The sequence below is a fragment of the Podarcis muralis genome, chromosome 5, assembly GCF_964188315.1.
Source record: "Podarcis muralis chromosome 5, rPodMur119.hap1.1, whole genome shotgun sequence".
NCBI lineage: Eukaryota > Metazoa > Chordata > Lepidosauria > Squamata > Lacertidae > Podarcis > Podarcis muralis.
In genome coordinates, this window is record NC_135659.1 from 64927270 (window position 1) to 64953790 (window position 26521).

General features: G+C 42.8%; 1 protein-coding gene across 3 annotated transcripts in view; it reads left to right on the forward strand.

Annotated features, from left to right (window-relative positions):
* The first annotated feature begins 3745 nt into the window (after nt 1-3745).
* Nucleotides 3746-26521, forward strand: part of RAP1A (RAP1A, member of RAS oncogene family) — a 93188-nt gene continuing 70412 nt past the window's right edge. Inside the window, exon 1 of one of the 3 annotated variants that reach the window (XM_077929058.1) lies at nt 3746-3935. The gene's annotated coding sequence lies outside the window, so the exon portion shown is untranslated. Of the gene's footprint in view, nt 3936-4284; nt 4310-5326; nt 5454-26521 lie in introns of those variants that run through there. The other 2 variants (XM_077929059.1, XM_077929060.1) reach the window with 2 other exon arrangements.

Consider the following 26521-nt stretch of genomic DNA (forward strand, 5'->3'; position numbering starts at 1 on the left):
CACAGCCAGCAAAACGTCAACCCTGATTTCCCCTCAAAGACACAGGACTCACTTTTTAATTTTATTTTAGAGTGATTTTTAACCAGAAGAGTTTTGGAAGTTGTGCGCAAATGTGTGAAAAACAAATACAACAGCCTTCCTTTTGTTTATTGAGGGCTAAAACATTGTTAGCACTAAGGCTACCATTCTAAGCACACATGGAGTAACTTTCATTGAACGTCATAAAGGACAGAACAATAAGTGACCTGTGTCACATGCTTACCGGTAAATGAGTGTGCTTAACCTGGCTTTCGTTTTGGAGAGGAAGTGGCTATGGGCCCCAAGTCTAGAACATGCTTCTCTTCTGGTTCAGCACTCTACAGAACCAGTTTTCTGTTGAAATTCACCCCTATCTGGCTGCAATTAAACATGTATGAAAACTGCTCTGCACAAGTAGCAGAGTTTTCGTTTTAAACATCTAATTTGATGATGATTAATCAGTTGTTTTATTTCTATGCTGCCTTTCCAAAGTTAAAACCATGCTATCAGCTTACAACATGAAAAAATTGCATAACCACGAACATAAAGAATGTAGTTACCGTATTTTTCGCTCTATAGGACGCTCTATAGGACGCACCAGACCACAAGTTTTTGGAGGAGGAGGAAAACAAGAAAAAAAATATTCTGAATCTCAGAAGCCAGAACAGCAAGAGGGATCGCTGCGCAGTGAAAGCAGCAATCCCTCTTGCTGTTCTGGCTTCAGCGCAGCCTGCATTCACTCCATAAGATGCACACACATTTCCCCTTACTTTTTAGGAGGGAAAAAGTGAGTCTTATAGAGCAAAAAATACAGTATAAAAAAATAAACAAAACATCAAAAAGTGCAAAACCAAACTGAACGTTTCCCACATAAATCATAAGATACAAAATATACAAAAAATTACATCAACAATAGCCCCTTGCAGCAAAACCCCCTAAACAAGGATCCCAGCCCAAGATTCTGTTCAGTAGCCTCAGATTTTGTAGCTGGAGTCAGTCAGGGCCCCACCCTCCCAAGCCAGGTAGAAAAAGGTCTGCAAAGCAGGGAGCAGGTCTTCCAGGACTCTCAGCCGAGATGGACTCTGGCTGTGTAATGATTAGGTTATTTTATATGAAACTTTATACTAAATGTATACTTCACATGACTTTTTAACGTGTGCATACTAAAAGTACTTATTGTGGCAATTAAAATTATTTATTAAAAATAAATAAGTGTACATTGACAGATACTGTCGGCATCAAATTATTTGTCTGTATAATGCATGTGTCAGACATTTCCAATGAGAAACACAAGTCTCATGGTTACAGGTTATATTTCTCCATGTACATTGGCCTGATCACATTTATCTGTCCGTTGCAATTATTATGTAAGCCTGCAGTTCAAATTCAGGATGCAGTTTGGAAGGCTGCCTGTTATGTATTGTGGAACTGACTTTGACAGTTTTGGTAGCTGGAATCCTAAGCAATAAGAACACACTTAATAATATTGCAAGTCGTGGAAGAAATTATGTTTAACTGACAAAAAATAATAATCAAACAGCCCTCAGTTTAAAACAAAGCTCAACATTTCACTGAAGCTTGCCTGTTCTAGAGGACCAAAGTAGACATAAATCTTTTTTAAACAAATTGCTGGCACCTTCCAGCATAGAGTCTGTTTGCAATTAGAGAAGAGATCCCATTGGCATCAATAGGATACTTTCTTCTAAGGCTGGGGAAAGGGTTAATGTTCCCACCCTACTCTGTCAGCCCCAATCTGGCGCTCCCCCCCCCCCCCTGCAGGCTATTTGTTAAAGAAAAACAAATCCTGCAAGGACAAACCATGTGACAAACATCGCACCAAGGCTTGTGGACACACTGTACCTTTAAAGCACATTCTTTCCCTCAAAGAATTCTGGGCATTGTAGTTTCCTAAGGGGTGCTGGAAAATGTAACTTTGCAAGGGGTAAACTACAGTGCCCAGAATTCTTTGAGGGAAAGAATGTGCTTCAGATGTGCTTTAAAAGGTATAGCATGTACAGTCTTAGGATGACTCACAAATTTACAGTGGAGAAGGGGCCAGGAATCGCTCACTCTGGCTTGGGGAAAGGTAGGCTCATTGAGTTTCACACAAGCGTTTCAGCTCTGGTTCCCAGTCAGCTGTGATGCTCACAAGGAGTTGATCTATGCTCAGCCCTGCACATGGTGTGTGAGAGGCCTATTTTGGCTTTGCATTGGGGTGAACCCAAGCCTTGGTATTGTGCGTTGTGACTTCTGCTCCCCTGTAACATAGACAGCGAATGTTTAGCTTGTTACAGGTTGGGCAAACCCTAAATGATTGTGTAAATAGTACAGAATACTTTCTCTCACTCTCTTAAAATCTCTTGCCAATTTCTGCTTCTTAATCTTTTCCCTCTATTTTTCCTGCTTTTCTTTCTCTCTCTTTTCCCGTTTTTATTGTATTTTGATCTTTTTTATAGTTTTGGACAAAAAAGACATATGATAGATAAGCTTTATCTCTTTATAAATCCTAATAAAATGTAGTCAGAAATAAATAAATAGTACAGAAGCAACATCTACATGGTGACCACATCACCCCTTTCTTGAATGCTGTCTTCTTTTTTTAACTCTTTAAGCATACAGGAATATTTCCCCACCCCCCCTAACCTAGCCCTCTTCCTGCTATGCTAATTTTCTATCTTCAACTATTTATTACTTACTGGTATGAAGCATTTAAAACTAGCAGCCCCCTCCCCTCTTTCATAACGGCATGTGCATGTATTATATCTATATAAATATCTATATCTCTATCAGGGCCGGATTTAGGTTTAATGAAAAGCCTCAGCGCCTAGGGCTTGCCGATCGAAAGTTCGGCGGTTCGAATCCCCGCGGCGGGGTGCACTCCCGTTGCTCGGTCCCAGCACCTGCCAACCTAGCAGTTCGAAAGCACCTCCGGGTGCAAGTAGATAAATAGGGACCGCTTACTGGCGGGAAGGTAAACGGCGTTTCCGTGTGCTGTGCTGGCTCGCCAGATGCAGCTTGTCACGCTGGCCACGTGACCTGGAAGTGTCTCCGGACAGCGCTGGCCCCCGGCCTCTTGAGTGAGATGGGCGCACAACCCTAGAGTCTGTCAAGACTGGCCCGTACGGGCAGGGGTACCCTTTAAGCTACTGAAGGTAATGGAGCCCTTTATACGTCCAGCTGTCCTTTGTCAACAACAAACTGTCGCTGTTTTTTGTGTTGAATATATGCTATATGATAATTTATGGACCTAATAGGTATCTAAAGCGGTTTGCACGGAACAAAATATGTATTTTAGCAAAGTAATTGTTGAGCTGAAATACAATTAAAAGGAAGTATATTAATAGTGAAATAATTATCAAGCTCCAACTTAAAATGATTGGGGGCCTACACAACACAAAACACTGTTGCTGTATGTAGGTTTTATTTGCTTTTTATCTTATATTTTGGAAATGTATATCCAGGTTTTTCCCCCCTTTAAATTTGTTGGGGGCCCACCCTAAGCTATAGCGTGTTTAGCTTATAGTAAATCCGGCACTGAATCTCCTCTAGTCTTGGAGACTTTATCACTCGCGCCCCTCGCCTCCCCTCCAAAACGAAAGTGGCGCAACGTTCGCGCGGGCGCTTTGACCCCTCCTGCCCGGGCCGAGCGCGCTGCTCCGCCCCTCCGCCGCTTTCGCTCCTCCTCCGCCGGCGCGGCGGCTCCTCCCGAGCCCGAGGAGGGAAGCGAAGGGAGGGAAGGGGGGCGGAGCGGATGAGCTGCCGCCGCTGCCGCGCACTGGAGCTGCCGCGCCTCAAGCCCAGCAAGGCAGGCAGGCAAGCAGCGAGTGGAGAGCCGGAGGAAGGAAGGAAGGAAAGAAGGACGGAAGCGAGCGAGCGGGCGGCCGGCTTGGCTCGCCCCGGCAGGCAGCGGCGACGGGGTGAGTAAGCTGCGCAGGAAGGAGCAGCCGGGGCGCCGCTGCTGCTGCGGCCGCAGAGGCGGCGGCTCGCTCGGTCTCCCGGTCCCTCCCTCCCTCCCGGCCCAGTGCGGGGCCGGCTCGCCTCCCTCCCTCCCGCCGCCAGGCCGAGGGGCCCTGCTGCTTCCCCTTGGCTCAGGGCCCGGCAGGGAGGGGTCAGGGTGTGCTCCCTCCGGGGTAAGGAAAGCAGCCGAAGCGTCTCCCCGCTTCACCCCCCCCCGGAAGGTTGGAGGGGACGGGGAAGCGGGTGGCGAGGTCTTGCACCCGGCCAGGAAAAGGAGAGGAGCCTTGACAGCCAGGCTGGAGCCCGGCCAGAGAAGTGCTTGGCCGGAGTGCAGGCAGGGGACGTGTGTGTGCTTGGCGGGGCGAGCCGAGCCGGGGGGGGGGGGAGATTGCAGGGGGGGGGGTTCCTGACCCACCCAGGGTACCAAAGGGTGACTGGAGTCAGGACCCCAGATTGTATGTTGAGGTTGGATGGGGGTGGTTTTGTGCGATTTTGACAGTACAGAGACACGTTTCTTCTTTGACACCCCCTCCCCTGCGCAGTTTTTTAAGACTTGCCTCTGGAGGAATCCCCCCCCCCCCTTTGTATGATTGGGTTGCTCTGCCAGTCGGTTAATGAAGGATAGCTGCTATTTAGGCGGGGGAGGGTGTCCCAACTGCATCCTGGAAGCAGGAGAACCCAGGCTGCTCCATCGAGAAAGGGGTGTGTTGTGCTAGGAGCTCCTATTATGGTTGATGTGGATGCAAATATGTGATTGGGGGGGGGGGCTTCCTTCCTCTACCAGGGCTAGTTGAATGGTGGGGTTTTTCTTTGTAGGGCGTACATAAACTGGAATCCTTCCTTCCTTCTAAGGCGTCTCTGTTGGGAGTGGCTGCCAGGCAGGCAAATGTTCCTTACGCCTTCTGATTACTATTTTGATGTCTTTGGCTGGACATGGTGGTCACTCCTTCTGTTCACAGAACCTCTTGTGGTGTATAACAACATTTTCTGGGGGAGGGGAGAGGCGATATAAGGGAGTTTAACCAATAGGATCTGAACTCTGGGACCTGCTCTTCACTTCCACCCCCAGTATAATAAGCAGAACATGCTTATTAACCTGTGTCTCCAAAACTAACATCTTGGTGACCCTCCCACAAGGTTGCTTTGGTGCACTCTGCATTGGGGAAAGGCAAATCATTGGTAGGCAACGCCTTGAATGGCACATTGTTAACTTGTGGCCGGTGTTGCTCCCCCTCCCCACCACACTCCACTTGGACTTAAGTTTCTTGCTTGTGCCAGTAATAGGGAAGTAAAATACAGGATTTCCCCACAGTTTCCCATGCAACAGGATATCAGGAAAAGAAACGGTGCCAGAGACACTGTACTTCTCTGTTTTGGGTTGTTGTGGTTGGTGGGAAGATCCCCGGCAGCTTGGCTTCTCTGTACTGCTTGCAGGGTTCATCCTGTTGCTGCCACTCTGCTGTCGAGCTCCTGAGGAGGTAGGTCTTGTCTTCTGCTGTGTAATTGTGTTTTTGCTGAGGGTCCCAGTTTGGGTCAAAAGACATCCCTTGACTTTATGACAATGCTTTGGCTGCTTCCAGATTAATGTTCTTTTTAAAAAAAGTGTCACCCCTCTTTTTTGCTAGCAGTAGGCGTTCTCTCTCTGCTTCTCTCTCTCTCACACACACCCCTCCTCTGTCCCAGCGATTTTTGATTTTTAAAATGGAACTTGGTTTCAAGTTTGTGCTGGGAACACTGCAAGTTGCAAAGCATAGCCTCGGAAATTAAAAAGTGGCCAAGCACTGGCAGGAGAGTCTTTTTGATGGACGGGTAATTCAAAATGGCGCAGGGAGGGACTTGCAATGCCTTGTGTTGTTGCCACTGGCACCATCCAAAAGGTATCATCAGAGCGTGCCTGGCCTCCTTCCGCATAGTGAGAGTAGTAAGTGGGGTCATTAGAAATCATTTGGAGTAGGAATTTCTGTTTTCCAGGAACTTGGGCTGCTGGTTAATAGTGTTTCTTTCCACAATGCTTCCTAAGGTGACTTTGTCTGCCCAGTTTAGTCATGGCACCACAGTCTTAGTATTGTAGATGCAGTGCCCGGAAATCCATCTCACCTTAGCATCCTGGTGTGGAGTAGAACCATTGTGAGGACAGCGTGTATTTTGTTGTTTTCAAAAGCTGACTAAATTAAGTGTGTGTTTCTCTATTTTTCTCACTCCATAGCACAGACATTTGAAGGGTGAAAGATTAGTGGGGAACTTGAGGCAACTTTGCAGGCTGATCTGACCCACGTATTAAAGTTTTGAGTTGCCGGTGGCTTCTGTAGTTGGCAGTACTACTGAATTATCAAACTTGGCAGTGTTGCAACAGACTGGTCTTGTGCTGTTTTCTCCCCCTAGGGTGACATCAGTGAGCAAGGTTTCTTTTGGGGGGCGGATGAGCCTCTCCTGTCATTAATGCAGTTGTCTGTCTGTAGTACTTCCTATTTTGAAATAGTATATTGTGTTTCCTTTTGGGATATATTGTTACTATTTGCAAAATGTCACGGGTGGGGTGTGAGGAAGTGAGAGTGGTCATGTTGTCTCCTTTTGGTGCCAGTCTTCTATTTCAATGTAGTGTGGAGTGAGCAATTTTGTTCTATATGCATCACTTCCTTCCTGGCTCATGCCATCCAAGCCTGCGTGCATTTAAAGAGTCCTTGGTGGTGGATGATATCTGACTTGTGTGAATTTTAAAAGGACTTAAAGTTATTATAGATAATTTTGGCATGTAGATTACTTGGCGTATTGTGTTTCAATTTCTGAATATCTAATCATCCTACATACATTTTGCAATGTCTGCGTTATATTATGTGTGACTGCAAAACCTTCAAAACAGTTGACTTACTACATTAGTAATCCCTGAGGTATTATTCATGTACCATTAGATGTTAGCTTGCTTGCTAGAAAGAGTGTGGAAAATTTCCAGATGCAGTTGAGATGTCTATAATCAGAGCTGTGGTATCAATGAGAAACTGGCATGAAGTAAGTGGAGTCTTCTGTATGTGTTTTCAAAAAACCTATATAAGCAGTAGCTCATCTTGATAGAATTACTGTGGCATTGTTTAAAACTGAAATGAAAACACTCCTGTACCTCAAATCTGAGATATTTTTAACACTGATGTTGCCAACTTGATGGGGAAATTGAAGCTGACATGAAATTTACTATCATATTCCATTTGCCATTTGGTATAACTATAGCAGCAATTAGCTATATCTGTATGTCGGGATTTGTAACTGAATACACAGTGTCTCTGGTTTAATTATTTTTAAAAGGGTTTAATACAACTGATATGACATTGATTTTGGCCCCATCATTCCTCCTGTGGCCCCCCTCTAAAGGACACTTCACAGAATGGGGGGGAACTGGCCTGACTAATACTTCTTATAGATATAGATTGTAACTCCTCTATGCAAGCATAGAAGGATTTTAACTATAATTCTCAGAAATGTGTTTGATCTCAACTGTTACAATCTATTTTTTAAGGACATGAAACATCTAAGTTATATGCCTCTGGGAGCCTCTCCAGTGCAGATGCCATTGAAATGAATGATGGTAGTATGAAAACACAGATTTCTTGTGTAGTTATACTTATTTTAATGGGATTTGTGCAAGAAAGGTGCTGAGTGGATTGTTTTTAATCTTTGTTAAATAAGTTTTTAATCTTTGCAGGAGTGGATTTTGGAGACTATCATATTATGATTTTTCTGACATTGTTATGATCCTGTTATAGTGATTTTGACAAGGCCATTCTTTGCATCCTATTACAGTGGAAAAGTTGAGTGTTCCCCCTTGCTATATATATATTCACAACAGCAAATGAATAAAATGCAACTGTTTTTATTTGGCAATTGCAAAGAAGTGCATTTAACTGCAGTATAAATCGGCAGGAGAAAAAAAGTATAGCTTTTAAGGTGGAGCTGAGTTAAAAACAGGAAGTCCTGTGTTCTTCTGTTTCTATAAATATATTTTCATGCACAGTATTTTCATCAAAACAACACTTCAGAGAAACTGCTATTGTTTCAAAAGGCCACAAGACTTAAATATTCAGGATAGATTATGAGTTCTTCTCTTTTAATATCTATATTGTATTTTATGAATGTTTGGCTCTCCTCACCTCTCCCACGGTCTCTTTAACCTTGATCGATACCATCAAGGAAACAATATTAGGTCCTTGAAGGGCAATTAAATGCAGGGCTCAAATTAGGGGCAAAATAATTGTACGTTTTGGCTAGAGTTTCAGTAGGTTTGATTGGACCTTTAACTTGTCAAATCTATGCATGCCTAACATGGAACTAAGCCCTCTGTTGACATTAGGACTAAGGGCAGCTCTGCGCATTATGTGTGTATCCATGTTAATACAACTTCCTGGGTCTGCTGCTAGAAACATCATGCAGTGCTAGTGATTCTTGGAACTCCCCCTTATTCCCAAGTAAATATGCGCAAGATTACAGTAACATCATTCTCCTATGCATACTGACTCAGAAGTAAGTTCCACATGGTTCAGTTGAACTTATTCCATTGTAAGCGTCCTTTACAACCTCAGTTTGAGCAGTAACTGTTGGAGCTGAGTTTTAGTGCAGAGCATTTACAGTTTTGTGTGCTAATACTTTTCTTTGAAGCAGTTGCATAAAGACTATCAGAACAGTTCGCAGTTGAAGCCACACACAGAGCGAGTGTGTGCTCTGATGTGCCAAATGCTATAGATTTCATGCCCCCTCCCACACTCAGGAGGGCATTGTTGGCATAAAGTAGAATTGAGCTTGGCAGCTATAGTGCACGAACAACAACAACAACCAAATCTTTGTTTAACTGAGCCTTTATAAATGTGTGCTGGTACAGAATTGCTTATTTCTAAACGACTTGATTGGTTTTGCACTGTAGAAGCTGTGGTTGAGTTGCAATTGGGCCTCAACTTGTGGCTTTCTTTACCAGCCTTATAAATGTTTACTTGCAGCAGAATACCCACAGTGAAGTGTGAGCTTCATGTGTGTGAGAGTGATGATGTAAGGAAACACTGTGAAGACTTGCAGCAAAATGGTGGAGCACCTACCTTGTATAACATAACATTTCGTTTCATGTAAAACTTAAAAAGATCATGGCACACTAGTCCCTTTCATTTCAGTGGGAGAGATGCTTAAGCATGAAACAGGTTTCCAGATCAGAATGTAAAAAATGAGGAATATTTTAGAATTCTGGTGTAAATTATTTAGACTGTCGTAGAGCTGTGATGCTCTGAAATAGGGGGCTTGCTTATGAAACTGCGTATATATAGTCTGTGTCTTTATACATGTATGCACGTGTTCCTGGGGAAGCTGATATCTGATTGGCCTTAGGGCTCCCGAACATGTGTCTGCTGCCATTTACATACACAGGGCTTGTACACTGCTTCAGGAAACAGCAGTGTAGCCTAACGCCAGTGAATCTGCAGCAATCATATCTGCCCTTCCTAAGGATTAGAACTGGTTATCTTTTTAGAGTGTGATTGTGATAGCCAACTTGATTCAGTCACGGAAGAAGAGAGAGAAGTTGCTCTTTAATCTTCTTTCAATACCAGGTTATCTCTTGTGACTATTGACTTTGCTCTGAATTCAGAGGTCTTAGGATTCCACTGAAAGGCCAAATACCTAAATCCTCATAGAATAAGTAACCATTGGGAATTTGGGGAAATGTATAATGGTTTTCAATCTGTTCATTCACATACCCACGTAACAGTTGAGGGTTCGTAGGGTACCGGTTAAGGTTTTGATGCCCAGCATTTGTTGGGAGTGAATAAAGTAAAATGTTTCCTTTCCATTAAATAAGTGATAGGAAGGAAATAAAGCACAGTTCTGGTGAGCCTTGTAGTTTCCAGTAGTTGACTACTTCTAAAATTACCAGATGTACATATGCAGCCAAAGCTCCTGGATTTTAGAAATCCCCATGGATTGCAAAATAAACCAGGACTGAATCTGCCCAGCTTCCTTGTTTGGAAATGGAACATAATACGAAATTGCATACAGGAATACTCCTTTTTTTCTGGCTATACCTTAGCAACTGAGCACTATTTGTGTTTACTGCTGAAGTATCAGAACTGTGGCAATGCAGTCTTAATCCTAGCATTAATAACTGAGGTGAGTTCCTTTCCTGTATGTTCCTTTCCTTCTTTCAGCAGGGGGGAAAAAAGTCTTCTTGCATAACATTCTCATGAGAAAAACACAGTTTAATCAGCTTTTTACAGTAATTGGGTAGGATTGCAAATACAATCTATCTTATGTTCCATTTAGTGAAAAAGTGTGCAATGGAGCATAAAGTTCTAAAGTGCACATTGGTTACACAATCAGTTACGTTATGAATAAATTAGGGCCAAAATGTCCATGACTTCTGACTAGAATGGCTGATAGACAAACATGATATATATCATTTTAAGAATGCTTGATTTCCTCAAAGTAGCCCTTCTTTCTCCCCTCTCCCTCTGTGAGGACAGAAAACTTAGCAGCAAGTGATTATTCTTGGTTCCGTCTTAGGGTGTGTTCCCTTTACTGTCTTATTGTGCAGTGAAGTGGGGTTGTGTGTGTGTGTGTGTGTGTGTGTGTTTACAGGTCTCTTCCCCCCTCACACAGTGTTCACATTAGCATGGCTTCAGTTTGTTTCTGTGATTCCTTTACCACCATGCAGAGGTGTTCACACACACCTTGAGTGGAAACTAGTTAGGAGCAACTTAAGGATGCCAGTTTGTGTGAAGCTGGCTTGAGAAACAGCACACCAAACTAGTGTCTTATAACAAAGTGCAGGATACATATGCAGTAGAGATCACTTGGTGTGGACACAGATTAAAAATCCAGCACTGGAATCACAGTGCGCATGCAGTGAGTGGGAGTGTTTGCACTCTGGATTTTGAGAATGGAACTACTGGGGCTTGCATCACATGCCTCCTCGTAAGCCCTGGCTTAGCATAGCTTTGGAGGCCAACCATGGGGTGGGATGAGGAGAGCAAAATCCATCAGGATCGAGACATAGCCAAGAAGCCAAATGAAGAATAGGCAAAGATTAAGGGAAATAAAGGGCTTTAGGCAAAGAGGAAGAAGCAAGATAGCACATTCAGTGATTGCACCAGAGAAACAAATGTATGTGACTCTCTCCATTTCAGTCAATACATCCTTCCATGTTTGACACAACTTTGATCTCTTTCTCAAACCCTTAACTTAAAACCTGCCTGATGTTTTGTTTTTTGTTTTAGGTAGAACCTAAAGTGTGGGCGAGGTTGCAATCCGTTTTGTGGCCTAGTCAGGATGTCATCAAAGGACGTTGTGCCTCTGCTGGCATGTGTCTCTGTTTTCTTCATGTGCCTGGCACAGTGGCAGCACATTAAATAAACTCCGAAATCCAGCTGAGAGGGAAAGATTATTGCGTTCGTCAGACACAGGAAACTACCAAGTATCTTTATTTAGGGCTGAAGGAAACCTTATTATTCAGCTGTTAGATCTGCTGGCATAGTATATGCATTTGAGTTGAAGACTGTCAAGTTTGCACATTCGTACTGTGTTCACTTTCCATCCCAAAACATTTAGTGCAAATGCAAGTTGCTCTAAAGATGGCCTGTTTGGCTTCAACTTTAATGTTACATATTTTGGTAATTTAAAGGGGGGGGGGACTCATGAAATGCTCTGTAAGCATGTACATTCCTATAGGTGACCACCTTTGCATTACATCAGGACCAGTTGTCATGCCCTATGATAGCCTCCTTTGTCAGTTGGAACCTTGGAGCAGTTTCCCCCAACTTGGTGACCTCAAGATGTTGTCGAATTACAGCTCCCATCATCCTTGCTTGTTGATCAGGCTGGCTGGGGCATATGGGAGCCCCGACATCATCTGGAGGGCACCAAGGTAGGGAAGACTTCCGTGGACAGTCTTCACATCATTAATGCTGGATAAAGGGCTCATCTGGAAACTTGTATTTTTTAGTTTTCTGTTCTTGTCTAGAGAACCCATATACACAAATCTTCTGCATAAGCAACAAGACAAGAGTTTGTTCCCATTTATATTAAGTTCAATTAGCTGGAGAGAATGGAATTAATCTAAGCCTGATTTCTGTGTTACATATTGGAACCCTACGAATACAAATATTTTTAAATAGTTACTGGGAGCTATTCCCCTGCTTACCAGCCGCATCTGTCACCCATAACTCACCCAAACTCCCAGACATTGCCAAACACTTCACATCCCCCCTAACTCAGACCAGGGGTGGGGGACTTCTGTGGCCATGACAGATGAGTGGGGCAAAGCATGCCCTGCCCTGATCCTTTCAGTCTTTTGTAGTCCTATGTCCCCTACTCTGTTTTGCCCCCGATGTCCCTCTTCCTCTATAAGTGACCTTGCAAACTGCAGCATGATTAATGTTTCAAAAATAAAGTATTATACAGTGGTGCCCCGCAAGACGAATGCCTCGCAAGACGAAAAACCCGCTAGACGAAAGGGTTTTCCGTTTTTGAGTTGCTTCGCAAGACGAATTTCCCTATGGGCTTGCTTCGCAAGACGAAAACGTCTTGCAAGTCTTGCGATTTTTTTCGCTTTCCCCCCCTTTTTCTAAGCCGCTAAGCCGCTAATAGCCTTTTAGCCGCTAAGCTGCTAAACCGCTAATAGCGCTAAGCCGCTAATAGGGTTGCTTCGCAAGACGAAAAAACCGCTAGACGAAGAGACTCGCGGAACGGATTATTTTCGTCTTGCGAGGCATCACTGTATAGGAAAACACTATTCTGTCCTCTCTCTCTCTGCCTCCCCCCCCCCCCCCGCCCGGATGTCCTTTAAATTTTTTTAGTTATGGGCTTGGTTCTGGATGCTTATGCATTCTATGAAACATTGTGCACTCTTGTGAACATTGCAACCAGCTGCAAAATGTGCTGTTCTATGACTGCCATGTTGAAGCTGTCGTTTTTACTAGTTCTGAAAGTATTATTTGTTCTTACAATATAAGGCTCCAAGGATAAAACCTGGTTATGGTATAAATCATGTTGTCTCGATTCCACTTCATAGAGAATTCTCTGCTATGAGATTAAAGGGTTTTAATCTAAGCTCTCAGACCCCAGTTGAATATGTTCTGAATTGATTTGATCTTGCTTTTCCTAATAAATGTCTAAGCAGCCCACAACAGAGAATCCTCAAAGGTCAAATGAAATGTGTTGTTTTCAAGGAGCATAGCTAGTAACTTATTTTCTCCAAGCATTGACTTGAGCATAGATAGGAAACAACATTTCAAATCTAAGCATGGCTTGTTATAATCCCTTCTACCTGTGAAGCTTCATTTTGAACATTTCTCTTTTCATTTGTGTGATCCACTGTGCAGGGGCAGGATACAGATGCAATAATAATAATACAGTAAAAAAACATTTAAAGGAGGGGAAAACCATAGAATCACAGAATTGGTAGGGACCCAATGGACTATCTAGTCCATGGGTCGGCAAGGTTTACCTGGGCCGGTTCACTCCAGCGGAGAGCCCTCTGTGATTTCCGGCGCTGCGGAAGTGAGTCGCCGCGCTGAGCCGGTTTAGCACAGCGTGCGGGGATTCGCCAAGCAGGCAGCTCGGTTTGGGGGTGGCTCATGGGCTGGTTAAACAAACCCTGTGGGCCGCTTGTGACCCATGGGTCTTAGGTTGCTGACCCCTGATCTAGTCCAGCCCCCCGGGCTGCAGGAATACTGATTAAAAATACAATCTGAATGGTTGAAGCCAATTTTGCAAATGTTTGGAATCTCTAGGTGTGCAAAATATCTCCCCCAAATAATTGCCTCTATTTCGAAGTTCAGAGATGAGAGTGGAACACTCCCCCCATGGCATTAGGTTGGCGGATTGGGTGGCCACATATCTCTAAATTGACTATGTTTGATAGGGAATGAAAAACCATGCCGGTGCGGGAATGGGATTGTACACTGAACAGGAGCACTTTGTGATGCCACAGAGCATTGTGAACCTTCCCTGGCTAAATGAAATGTTTGCATATCATGTAGAATTGTACCCACTGTACTTTTGCTTCTTGAGAACTTTATTTAAGAAATGAAAGTAACTTGTTATCCTTTTTATCCTTTTGATGACAGAGCGAAATGTAATAAGGGAACAGGCAGTGTCTGTTGAATACTCAGTTATCAGTGGGAACCTTATTAGATGAGGCTTGTGGTGCTAGTTATATACAACAGGAATCTCATGCTTCCCTTTTCTGCCTGGGTTGTATGCTTCTCTGACTACTTGCAGTGGCAGAGCAGGATATAAATTAATCAATAAATGCTAAGCAGTTAAAATAAAGCTGACAAGCATGTATGTATTCTATGCTGCTTTCACCTCATTCAGTGAACGTGGTGTGTTGTTTTTTTCTAAGTCGGGCTTTAAGCATCCACTCCCCAAGATATCTGCAGCTGGTAAGAATAACTGGTAGGACTTACTTCCCTATAAATGACAAGAGAGTTGGCTCCTTAGGCCACTGATGTGCTACCACAAATGACTAACAAGCCAACTCGTAAAATGTTTTGTGAGCCAGTAACTTTTGTAAGCATATATTTGCAAGACTTTTCAGTCTTAACAATTTGAAATGGATTGGGCCTGGTTTTCTTGCAGCTTCACTTGGCTCCTGATAGGTGCACCTCCATTGGTCGATGGTTTCAGAATCCATGATTTGTGTGCAATACGAGCTTGTTGGCCTAGCAGATTGTGCATGAGTTATGAGTTAGCAGATCACTTCAGCTGTATATTCATAACTGGCAGAATTGCAGTCTGTTTATAGAAAATTCTGGTTTGGTTATAAGAATGCCCATTAAAAAAGATACCAGTGGTTTGAGATTTTTGCAGGTGAGAAGTCAGAATACTATGGGTTGTATCCAGTGTGCGTGAGACTCCTAGTAGACCTACTGAATAATTTCAGTGGGGCTGCTCTGAATAAAATGTTGGTGAATGCAACCCTTTCATATTTAATAATAATCATTATTATTTCGGCCCCTCCACCGTTGCCTTTTAACAAGTGGTTCTTTAGTAGTAATTCTGCTTTCAAGTTTTGTGGCTTCAATGAAGTTACTCCCACTTACATGTTAGTTTCAATTCTAACCTGAAATCCGGTGATTTGGCTCCCGTTTCTTGTGTGCAATTTCTTGGTGTGAAAATTTGCATTATGTATTAACCTGATAACTAAAGAAAGTGGCCTTACCTTGGGCACAGTGCAGTTCAGGGTGCTTTAGCAGCATTTGTTTTGTTTGCTGCTTTATTAGCTAGGTACATTTAGTTTGTCACCTCCTATGTGTTAAATTAAACCTTCACTAAAATTATTTTAGTTAGCTAAATGTGGAAACTATTCAGCATAATAAAGCAGCCCTTCAGTGGCACCTTATTAACTGCCATGTCATTTTAATGCACTTTTCTCACAAGTGCAGTTCAAAGCAGCGTTTTGTAAATTGCTTTGAGGATCTTCGTTTTAAAGTGGCACCCAGGAGCCCAGGTGTACCACTGCAATGCCTTGGCGCTAGCTTATTTCTTCTCTGCGCTTAACGCTGCTTGCTGCTGCTTGAAGCAATAATAATTTATTTTGTTGGTGCGGCTTCGATAATGTGTCACCGTTAAAGAACAGAGGTGTTGGAGACTGGCTTTTGCCTCGCTCAATTCTCGATTGACTTGAAGACTTGAGATAAGTTGAGGTCTAAATTCAATTACCCTGATAGTTTTGTGAAGATACTTAAACTGTGTTCATAGATATGGTTCCTGAATGTGCACCGTTCCTTTGGCATTGGTCTTTGCTAACAAGCAGGATTTAAATTCACCTTCTTCAGACGTATTTGCTCTGTTCCAAGCATTTCATGTTATCGTAATCTAGTTATGTTGGATACCAGTAATTTTTTGGTTTTCAAGTACCTTTCTTGAGACATGTGACAGGGTGAAATATTTACCTAAGTGTCTTGTTCAGGCTATGAGAACTATGATCTCACTCTGTCAATATTGCAGGCATCTTCCCGTTTAACTAAAGTGGTCTTGTTACCAGAGTGCCATACTAACAAAATGTCATGTTGGGTTTTTTGTGGGGGAAGGGTAGAATTTTGTGTAGAATGACTGAAGCAGGTATGTTTAGCTTATTTTTCTATGTGGGAATTGGAGGACTGATTCCTCAATGCAAACATTACAGGGGAATATAACTAATAGATCTGTGTTGAAGCTCTGTCCCTTCTCATGGTATATTTTAACCATCGACGGAAAATGGGTTCTCTGAAGTGTTCACATGTTAAATTATGAGGTCTTCACCTGGCACGGATGAAGCCTCTGAGATTCCCCCTTACTCCCACCATGGTCTTGAGGACTGGTGACCCCTTTCTCCTTTGGAAAGTACATAGTGCAGAAAGATAAAGTTAAGAAAGACACACTCTTTCCCACTTCCTTTGTCAGCTTTCTGTGCTTTCCAAGGCACAGTCTACCGTGCCTGACTTTTACTTGGAACTCTTGGAAAAGTGAAATATGGATGTACTTCCTCTATTTCTTGCATATGAGGGCAGTGCTCTAGGGGGTAGGAAGAGAGGGTGGTGCCCATAGCCCCTTGAATAACATATATGGTAATTTACTAATTTGTTGTTCAAGCCTTTTGTGTTTTTTCAATGGATTATGCTGTTATATCTACTCAGACTTTGAAACAAATCCAACTAATCCATACTAATTTATTAGTATGATATTTGTGTAGATGCTAGATTCAGGTAGGTAGCTGTGTTGGTCTGATGCAGTCGAGAAAGAAAATAATTGTCTAGTAGCAGCCTAGAGACCAACTAAGTTTGTTCTGGGTATAAGCTTTCGTGTGCATGCACACTTCTTTCATTTGCGTATATAGTCAACTACAAAGACAGTAAGATATAAAATGGTACGATAAGGGCAAGAATTGTTTTGACTTTGATATGATACTTTCTAAATGTTTTGTTAACTTTCTGTCAGAAAGCATGTCTTTGTTCCTATGCAACTCTGGCAAAGTGGAAAGATTTTCCACCATCTTTTTCACGGCTCATAATAGCAGCTGTTTGGTGGTACTTCCTTGTTTTGCATTGTTTTTGCTAACCCTGTAGCTCAGAAAAATGTACTTTAAAAAAAATGAAATTGAAGGGAGAAATATAGCTCAAAAGAGGAAGACAGCTGACTTGACACATGACAAAATTTCAGGAGAAGAATTAACAGAAGTATATGATGAAGAGCTTTTTTTAAACTCTGGTTCTTAAGACATCAGCAGTTTTAAAATGCACAAGAGACTGGAATGTGTGATATTGAGTCATTAGAGATCTCTACCATAGCATCCGTCATAAGCCACTGTTGTTCTGATCTTTGTCAGATGGACAGAATTATCTGGCTTGGGTAGTGTCACCACTTATAATTTATGTAAAACGTAATATGGAACAAAATTGGAATGTGATGAGGAAGAGGTAGCTAGCCTATAATTATTAAACTGGCTTGCAGAAGGAGTGGAACTGGGTGGCTCTTAATTTTCCTTCCTCCAACATTTTGATCTCTTGGATGTACAAATAAGAAATTTCATAAATTGTCAGGTTTGAAAAATGGGGATTCCCAAATGATGGGCTGTTAACTTGTAAGGGGGGGAAATTGGCTTCCTGTTGCCAGGGTATGCTTTATAGCAGTCACCATGGCATGAATAGTTATCTGTTTCCACTCAAGAATCAGTAACAGGAGGCCTTGTGTTGCGATAGATAGTAATATTTTTTCCTATTTCCTTTTCAAGTTTATCCAGTAATTTTAGCATGATGCATGTTCCAGTGGGAGTTGAAATATTCTGTTCACCTCTATTCCAGTGTATCTAAGATCTGATTCACACATGCATATACTTCACTACAAGGCAATACTCTTAAGTCTTGTTGTTCTGACTCTCAAGAGAATGTGTGAAGCACCTTTATTGGGCAGTATTGTATTGCAGCTACCAGGTGGTGGGTGATGATAATAATATAAATACTTTTTATTATGTTTGATCTGTTTCAGATAATGGAAGTCATAAATGGATGCTGCCACCATCAAGTGGCGAATGTAGTGTTGAATTGCTAAACTTCCCATTCAGCAAGCAGTCTTTAAGGCTCATATTTTGGATTGCCATGGAGCTGAGTAAAGCATTCCTGTGTCTGCATCCTTTAGAAGAACTCTTTGTGTTTTACTATTCTGTGCTGTAAGAGGCCCTATTATAATGCACACTCTTTTTCGTTTGAAGATGAGGTGCCAGATTAATTTCCCTAACAGGTTTCAGGGTGGGCTGCCAAAGTCACTCTGTCCATTTATCCCAGGCAGCTTCAACCCAGCTCTTTCAGCAAGTTTGGCAAAAGTTACATAAACTCATGGCGATGGGCCCCTGAGGTATGTTTTGGAAGCTTCTGTGCAGTGGACTGCCATTCTCAGAAGTCGAAGAAAATATTCCAGCTACTAGGCTAGTGGGACATAGGAGCAAAGAGCCTGTTCTTACCTTGCTGTACTTCCAACCCTCAGTTACAGATACTGCAGATGCAGATGAGCTTCACCACTTCAGACCACAGATGTGGGGAAACTGGCTGCAAATAAAACATCAGCACTGCAGACAGAGGGCTGGGAGAGAACCTTTTCTCTGCATGTGCTAGTTTCACAGACTTGTGCTTGTTTGAGTTTCATTTGCCCTTTAACCCCCCTCCCCAATACAGTGGTACCTCAGGTTAAGAACTTACCAGTAATTCATTCTGGAGGTCCGTTCTTAATCTGAAACTGTTCGTAACCTGAGGTACCACTTTAGCTAATGGGGCCTGCCGCCATGCCGCCGCCACGTGATTTCTGTTCTCATCCTGAAGCAAAGTTCTTAACCCGAGGTACTATTTCTGGGTTAGCAGAGTCTGTAACCTGAAGTGTCTATAACCTGAAGCGTCTGTAACCTGAGGTACCACTGTATCTAGCTGGGAGGGGGTGTTTGGAAGAGCAGGGAACATTCAAAGCTGGTATCTTTCATCTGAAGTACATACTGTCCATGCCATTTTATCACCTAATTGTGCTGGAGGTGTAGGCCCAGCCTCAGTCTGTGCAAACTTTAAATGACATCTGATTCCTCCTTTCAATCCTCCAAAAGCCATGTGTGGGTGAGGATTGCAGGAGTTTGCTGAGCAAAGACAGGGGACCAACCTGTCAAGCTGCAAAGAGAGCCACTTGTAATTTAAGCAAGTAATTTAAGATTTGCAATTTTAAGAGAGTGTGGGAAAGTGCTATGTTGCAATGTTCAGAAAACATTGCAGACTTTTGTTTTCAAATACTCCTTGGGTAGCATGTAAACCATTTTTTTGTTTGGTACAAGACATGAACTTCTGCCTCCTGGTTCCTAGTTTGCTACTGTGAAGGTCTTGCTGATAATAAAGAGCTACGGACTGATGCAAAAAGAATACAGAGTACCTTTGCTTCTGTCTCCCAGGGAGTGAGGGAGGAAAGGAGCTTCTTCTTGCATGGCTTATAGTGTCATCTACCAATGCAAAGCTTCATTAGAGTAAATATCTAAACAGTTTAAAGAATATAAAAAACAGACTGAGCAGAACCATTAAGATACAAATATCCACAGTTAAAATGTACAATAAAACCCACCCATTAAAACAATCCAGCGATTTCAAGAGGCAGATCCAGAGCAAGAATTCATGGGTATTCCTGTGTAAATAGGTGCATCTTCAAAAGTCACTGGAATGCCAGTACAGATGGGGCCTCTTGCATTTCAACTGGAAGGGCATTCCACAACATTGGTGCAACGATTGAAAAAGCTCACCTCTGAATTACTATGAGCTGATAATCATCAGGCCATGGCAAGGCTAATTGCCAGCCTTCTTAATGCCATTACAAGGCTGCAGAGATGAAGTTGGTATTTCAGGTAACCTTGCCCAGAGTTGATTAGGGCTTTATATTCAGGTAACAAAGCTTCAAAACTGGCTCAGTCACTAATAGGCAGCCAGTTCAGATCTTGCAGCACTGCCATGATATTTGACTGGGAAGGAGCACCACTTGGTACCTGAACTGTAGCATTCTGCACCAGCTGCAGCCTCTGAGCCAGCCTTAAGGGAAGCTCCACAAAGAGCATATTATAGTTGTCTAAACGTGAAGTTACCAGCACATGAATCACTGTGGACACAAACTCTGGACACCTCCCCAGAGACTGTGTTAACCGTGGCATCAAGATCCACATGAAGGCGAGTGATTTTTCCCTCTCAAAGTGCCTGGTAGACTTGTCACAGCACGCCATTTGTTCATACATTTTTTGCAGCGCATATATGAAAGCTGCAGTAAACTATCTGCCTTTCCACCATCATTAAGCATGCAGCCCATCTGGTCTGTTTATGCAGAACACTGTATTTTAACTTAAGGACTAAAATATGCCTTTTGCTTTGAAGCAGCAACTACTTTGCTGAAGGGTGTTGCCTGTAACTCTTGGGCATGTTGGGGTGTGTGTATGTCTATGTGGTGGGGGGACAGGGGGAGAGGGTTGGTTGGTATAAACAATTTAGTACATCTATTCCCATTACATTTCATGTGTCCCTGATTCCAGTCTAGCTGAGGAGTGTAAAGTAAAAATTGCCTATCTGGAAAGGTTGTTGGCTTGTACTGTTTTGTGTAAAGAGCGAGACTCTGATTGGAACTTCCCAGGTTCTTGTTGCTGTTTGAAGATGGATGCAAAGTTTAGATTGCAAGCAAAAATGAATTTGAGCCTTCTGGTTTCAAGTGTACTTGCACAATTATTGCCAGACCTTTGACAACCTGTTATAAAACAGAAACATTACTAGAGTTTTTCCATGAGAGACTAAATTAGAATATCACAATATATATTTTCTGTTCGCAGACTAGGCCAGTAAAAAGTTTGAACATATACAATGAGTATTTTTATTTAGGTATGTGTTTATAAAATATCACACCACCCAGTAACCAAGATTTTTCAGATAATTTACAGTAACCATCTAAAAAACCCCCAACAGTTTAGAACTAAAATAATAACTAAAAGATTACAGTAGGGTATTCAAAAAGCACAAAAAGATACTAAGATTAGAAATGGTGGGAAAGGTATTCTCTGGGGAGGGAATTCATGAACTAGGGTGCCACTACTAGAAAGGTCCTCTTTTGTAGCCAACTGCTTCACCTAACTTGATGAGGCCGCATGGCAAGGGCCTCTGAAGAGGATGTTAAGGTCTCGGAAGGTATACAGTGGTACCTCGGGTTAAGTACTTAATTCGTTCCGGAGGTCCGTACTTAACCTGAAGCTGTACTTAACCTGAAGCACCTCTTTAGCTAATGGGGCCTCCTGCTGCTGCCGCGCCGCCGGAGCACGATTTCTGTTCTCATCCTGAAGCAAAGTTCTTAACCTGAAGCACTATTTCTGGATTAGTGGAGTCTGTAACCTGAAGCATATGTAACCCGAGGTACCACTGTATATGCAAGGAGGCTATCCTTCAGGTAAGATAGTGCCAAGTCATTTAGGACTTCAAAGGTTAGCACTAACATTTTGAATCAGGCCTAGAAAGGAACTGGAAGCCATTGCAGATGACATTCACTGGCATAATATGGACATTGACCACTTTCAAAGGCAGCCACACATATAATACACTGCGGTAACCCAAACAGCAGGCTAGCGAAGCACAGATACAGTAACTTGAGCAATTCTGTTTTCTTCAGATAGGTTTCTTGTTGGTATAGTGTTTAAGTTGATAAAAGACAAAAACTTCAAATAGGAAAAAAGTCCTGGCCATATTTTAGTCTTTTACTTTATTACTCACTCTGAAATATTTTCTTTAAATATAGACTTAAAGAGCTTGGCACAAATGACCCAACCAATAAAAATAGAAATATGACTTTTTCTCAAGGTTTTCTAATGGGAAAATGAAAGCTGCTTATTTTCAGTCCTGCTTATTTTCAATTGAAGTTATTCCCCACCCAACCCCAGTCTATTAGCAATGGCTTGATAATTCCCCTGACAGATCTATTTAGGTTGGATTCCTGTATTACCAAAGAGGTGTAGTTGCTGATTGCTGTGACTGGCTACCATCCTGCTACTGTAGTGTTTGGATGGCAGAAGTGCATGGTGTTGCCAGGATTACAGGTACTATGTGTGGCAGTGGCAGTAGCTCAGAAGGGAAGGGGCAATAGCCTATACAATCTTGGCTGCCCCATGTGATCAGAATATTACTGGAGCAACAAGAGCACTTAGGCACAGTACTGCATGAATATGACTTTAGCCTCTTCAGTGTGTGTAGATCAGGGATGGGGAACTTGTGGCTCTCCAGATGATGGTGGAATCCAAGTACCATCAGCTCTAGCCAGCATGGTTCATGGCCAGGAACGATGGGAGTTGTAGTCCTATGATATCTGGAGGGCCGTAGGTTGCCCATTCCTGATGTTGGCAGTCTTAAGTCATGGGTGGGGAACCTCAGACCTGGTGGCCGTCTCAGACCCAGCTTTCTCTGGCCCTCCAGCCTTGTTACACACCCTCCTTGAATGTTTTGCTTCACTTGAATGCATCTTTGAACTCAGATTTGTCGGGATGGAGGATAGAGGTATGGATGTAAACTTGTTCGATCCTTGTTTGCCTCTGGCCTCACCCACCACTGACGTGTTCACTGAGAGTGACTTTGGGAGTTGATGTTCAGCCAAGAAGCTACTAAATTGGTAAGGAACTCAGTTGAGACGGAGTACAAGGGTGAGCTGTAATGACACTTGATTTGTGGTATCTGAGCCCCAAATGCATAGGGAAATTTCTGCTCCTAGGCTGGACCATAAATCATAGAACAGCCCTCTGTTGCAGTTTCACATCTCTGTCACTGCCATAGCAGGTGTTTCACTGAACTATGTAAGTTACAATATCACCAGGTTTATGAATTTATCATATCATACTATCTTACTTATAAGCTTCTGGTGTTGCATGATAACCTCACACTCATAGCTTTTCTAACAAAATTCTGGGGTGTCTGTCTACTATTGTGGTTCAGAGTCATCTACTTGAAGATGATAAAACTGAGCTTTCCTTCTCGTCTCTGCCATTCTTAAAACTTTAAATATTGATGTTTAAGAGAGATTTGGTTGAAGCCTTTTTGATGTTACATTTTAGGATTACTGAATAAAATCTCTCTGGAAGCATGTTTAATGACCTTTCTGAATGCAAAGGCCAGTTACTGAAATTTCGTACCTTCTGCTTTCTGTTTATCTCTCCCTAGACTGTTTCATCTTTCTTTTATTGGATAGTGTTGAACTTTAGAGAGATATTTAAATGAAAGAGCACGGAACAAGGAGGAATGGTTCAGCAGATCAGAAGAATCTTTATTTGCATCAGCCCCTAGCCATAGCAAATGGCTCAGCCTGTACAGGTTTTGAAAGCAGGTGTCAACACCACCTTAGTGGCTACCTAGACAAAGTATGACTTATTAAAAATCATGTAAAACAAAAAGTAAGTCAATGTGATATGTGTAAGTTGATGGGTGGATAACGCTGCCAAGAAAGGTGAAATGAAAGCCAGGAGTTCAGTCCCTTGTTTCTTAGCATTTATTTTCTTTGTTTAAAGGATGTTCAAAATAGAATGCTTTACAGACTGTGCCAGCAAATAGTTCTTTTTGTGTGTGTGCTTTTGTAGGTTCTTTTTTTACTTCAGATAGCTGGGAGTTTAGTCATGTTCCTCCTTTTGAAGAAAGTTCCTTGGAAATCATCAGGCAGTGCAGCTCTGAATGTCAGTGCTGTAAAAAGCACAGGAATCCAAGGTTATATGTGAGGTACATATATATTAGAAGGGGTGGTGGTGAACTCCAGGCGATTGCCAGGTTTCTGTATCGGTAGGTGAATCTACAACCTGGTTGGGTGTGCCCAAGAGTGCTGTTAGACAAAACCGAGTGAAAATGGTGGTCCCAGAATCTAGCATCACCTACAACTTTTCCTGTGGCATTTCTAGGGTAGCAGAGCAAGTCGCACCACGTTGGCTGCCTGCTTAACAGATTTAAAAGGGGAATTATCCTCATCCTACATGAGTACGTCTGTCGGTGGCTAATAATCATGATGGCTATCTTACCTCCAGTGCCAGAGGCAGTATGGCTCTGAATGCCAGTTATGGGCATCAAAAGCAGAAGTATGCTCATGTCTTCCTTGCGGGTTTCCCCTAAGCATCTGGTTGCAGGACTACCCCTACCGTTTTGAGGCAGCTGCCTTAGACAGCAGATGTTGGGGAGCAGGAAGTGGGAGCAATATTCTGGAGGACAGAGCTGTATATTCCATGTGGCCTGTCCAGCACTCCTTTAAGCATGCTTGCTGCCCCAAGTTGTGGAGAACACTCTCCCATCGCCAGTGTTGAAATATGATTCAACTATTAGTCAGGCCACCTTCTGTATGTGGAATGGGGAAGGGCATCTTGTTCTTGGACTCGGGCAGCCCAATGCCTTGAGCCAGTTTTGGCTGGCTAGCTACAGTGAGAACATAATACTTGACTAGATACACTTCTGGTTTGATTCAATAGGGCTCTTAATGTGTACTTAGGACAGGCTAATGATAACTGCCTTTTTCAAAGCTTTGTTGGGGCCCCCCTATTGATCCAAGTATAAAATTGACTCTGTAATGTGGAGGAATTTTTGGACCACATGGTCTTGGGCATTCAGTTGCTTTTCCATGACTTGTGTTTTCATAAAACAGGAACAGAGGATGCTGGATCATGCTGGGTTTTCTCCCAGCCCTACCTGGAGATGTCAAGAATTGAACCTCGGATCTTCTGCATGCAAAGCAGATGCTCTAGCACTGAGCTACAGCCCTTCCCCAATCTCAAGGATGTATAGAATAAGGTTGTGAAAGAGGTTCTTTATTCAAGAGGGTTGCTCTGCTTTGTTATGTGTCATGAATATTGGGGTCTGTGGAGCAGGATATGGTTATAGGACTTCCCCCTCTGGGGAAACAGACCTTCTTTTGCTGAGAGTAGTGGGTAGCTTTTTTTTGTGGGGAGGAGTGGGAACCAGATTTGCCTTAACAAAATGATATAGCTCAGGGATGGGGTGTGGTGCTCTAGATGTTGCTGGACTCAAACTCCGGTCAGCCCCAGCCTGCATAGCCAATGATCAGGAATGATGGAATTTAGAGTCCAATAGCCTCTGGAGGGCCATAGCTTCCAGGCTTAGTGCTAAATGCAAGAACTGGAATGAGCCTGAATAATATATTTACTTCAGCACAGTAAGTAAAATTGTTTGAAACCACACTGGAATAGTGCAAAACCATTCTGCCACACCCTTGTGTGTCCCAGAGTCTGCTATATGCCTTGAAACTGAGTAGCTGCAGCAATTCAGGTGGTAATTCATCAGCCTGGGTGTTCTTACCCTCCAAGTAGTGGGGTCAGCCATCTGGAACATGCTTGAGAGCACAGTCCAGGATTATAATCTGGAGCTTTTGAAACTGCTGTAGGCTCATGATTTCAGGATTTCTTCTTGTAGCAAAGACACAGCTCCACTTCAGTTGCCTGCCTTCTCCTCAGGCTGTTTGCTCAGCTTCTTCTGACAATCTGATTGTCAACTTGCTATGTCTTCCCTGAAGACCCACATTGCCCTTTTAAAAATGCAAAAGTTCCGTCAATTGATTTTGTCCCTTTCTTTAAGCCCAAAATGAAGGGCTGGAGGCAAGCACTGTGGGATGACCAGAGCAACAGCATGCTTCTTAAATTGAAACCAGTGCTTTATTTTGTGGTTTAACAGGTCACTTAAGAACACAGAAGGCAATAAATTGTCCTCACTTTCTTAACGGTTTAACAGAGTCCCTACGTATCAATATATATATATTGATTGGGGTGGAGAAAATGGGACCCCAGGTTTTCCCTGTTTAGGGAAGCTTTTAATGTTTAACAGACTATTGTATTTTAATATTTTGTTGGAAGCCACCCAGAGTGGCTGGGGAATAAATAAATAAATAAATATTATTATAGTTGCATGTTAGACATGTCTTGCTGAAGACTCCATGATTGGCAAGTGCATGGCAGACCTTTCCTCTTGTCCTGCTTGCTGCTCTGAAATTAGCCTCAGTTTCCCCTGACAAGATTCACCTTTTAGCATAGTGGTTCTTCTATCAGTAGCTCCAGGAGTTTAAATCATCAACCAGGAAGGAGCTCTCCATTTCCTCTTAGTCATCCAGCAATGCTCTCCCCCTCCCATGCCAAGGACTGTGTGTCATTAAATATAGTTACTTAGGTACTTAAGGTCTGCTCTAGAAGCTGGGCCACATTTGAGACATCCCAGCCCCAAAGTTTTCCAAAGCAAAGATTACAAAAAGCAAAGAAAGCTGTGTTGGCCCATAAGAAGAAAAATCCAGATCTGTATATAGGACAGTACCTTTCCTATGCCACCCGAAATGGCACAAAATTGTGTGCAAGCTTTCGAGTTCTGGAGAACTCTTAATTGGAGACGAGGACAAAAGTTACCTGCTGATGTGAAGTAGAAATATGTAAAACACACACAGGCAAATGCTTTAGGCAGATAGTTAATGATATACAGTAGTTAAGAGCCTTGCTTTTGCCTCTATATGGGCATAGGCTTGGCTTCAGTGCTTGGGG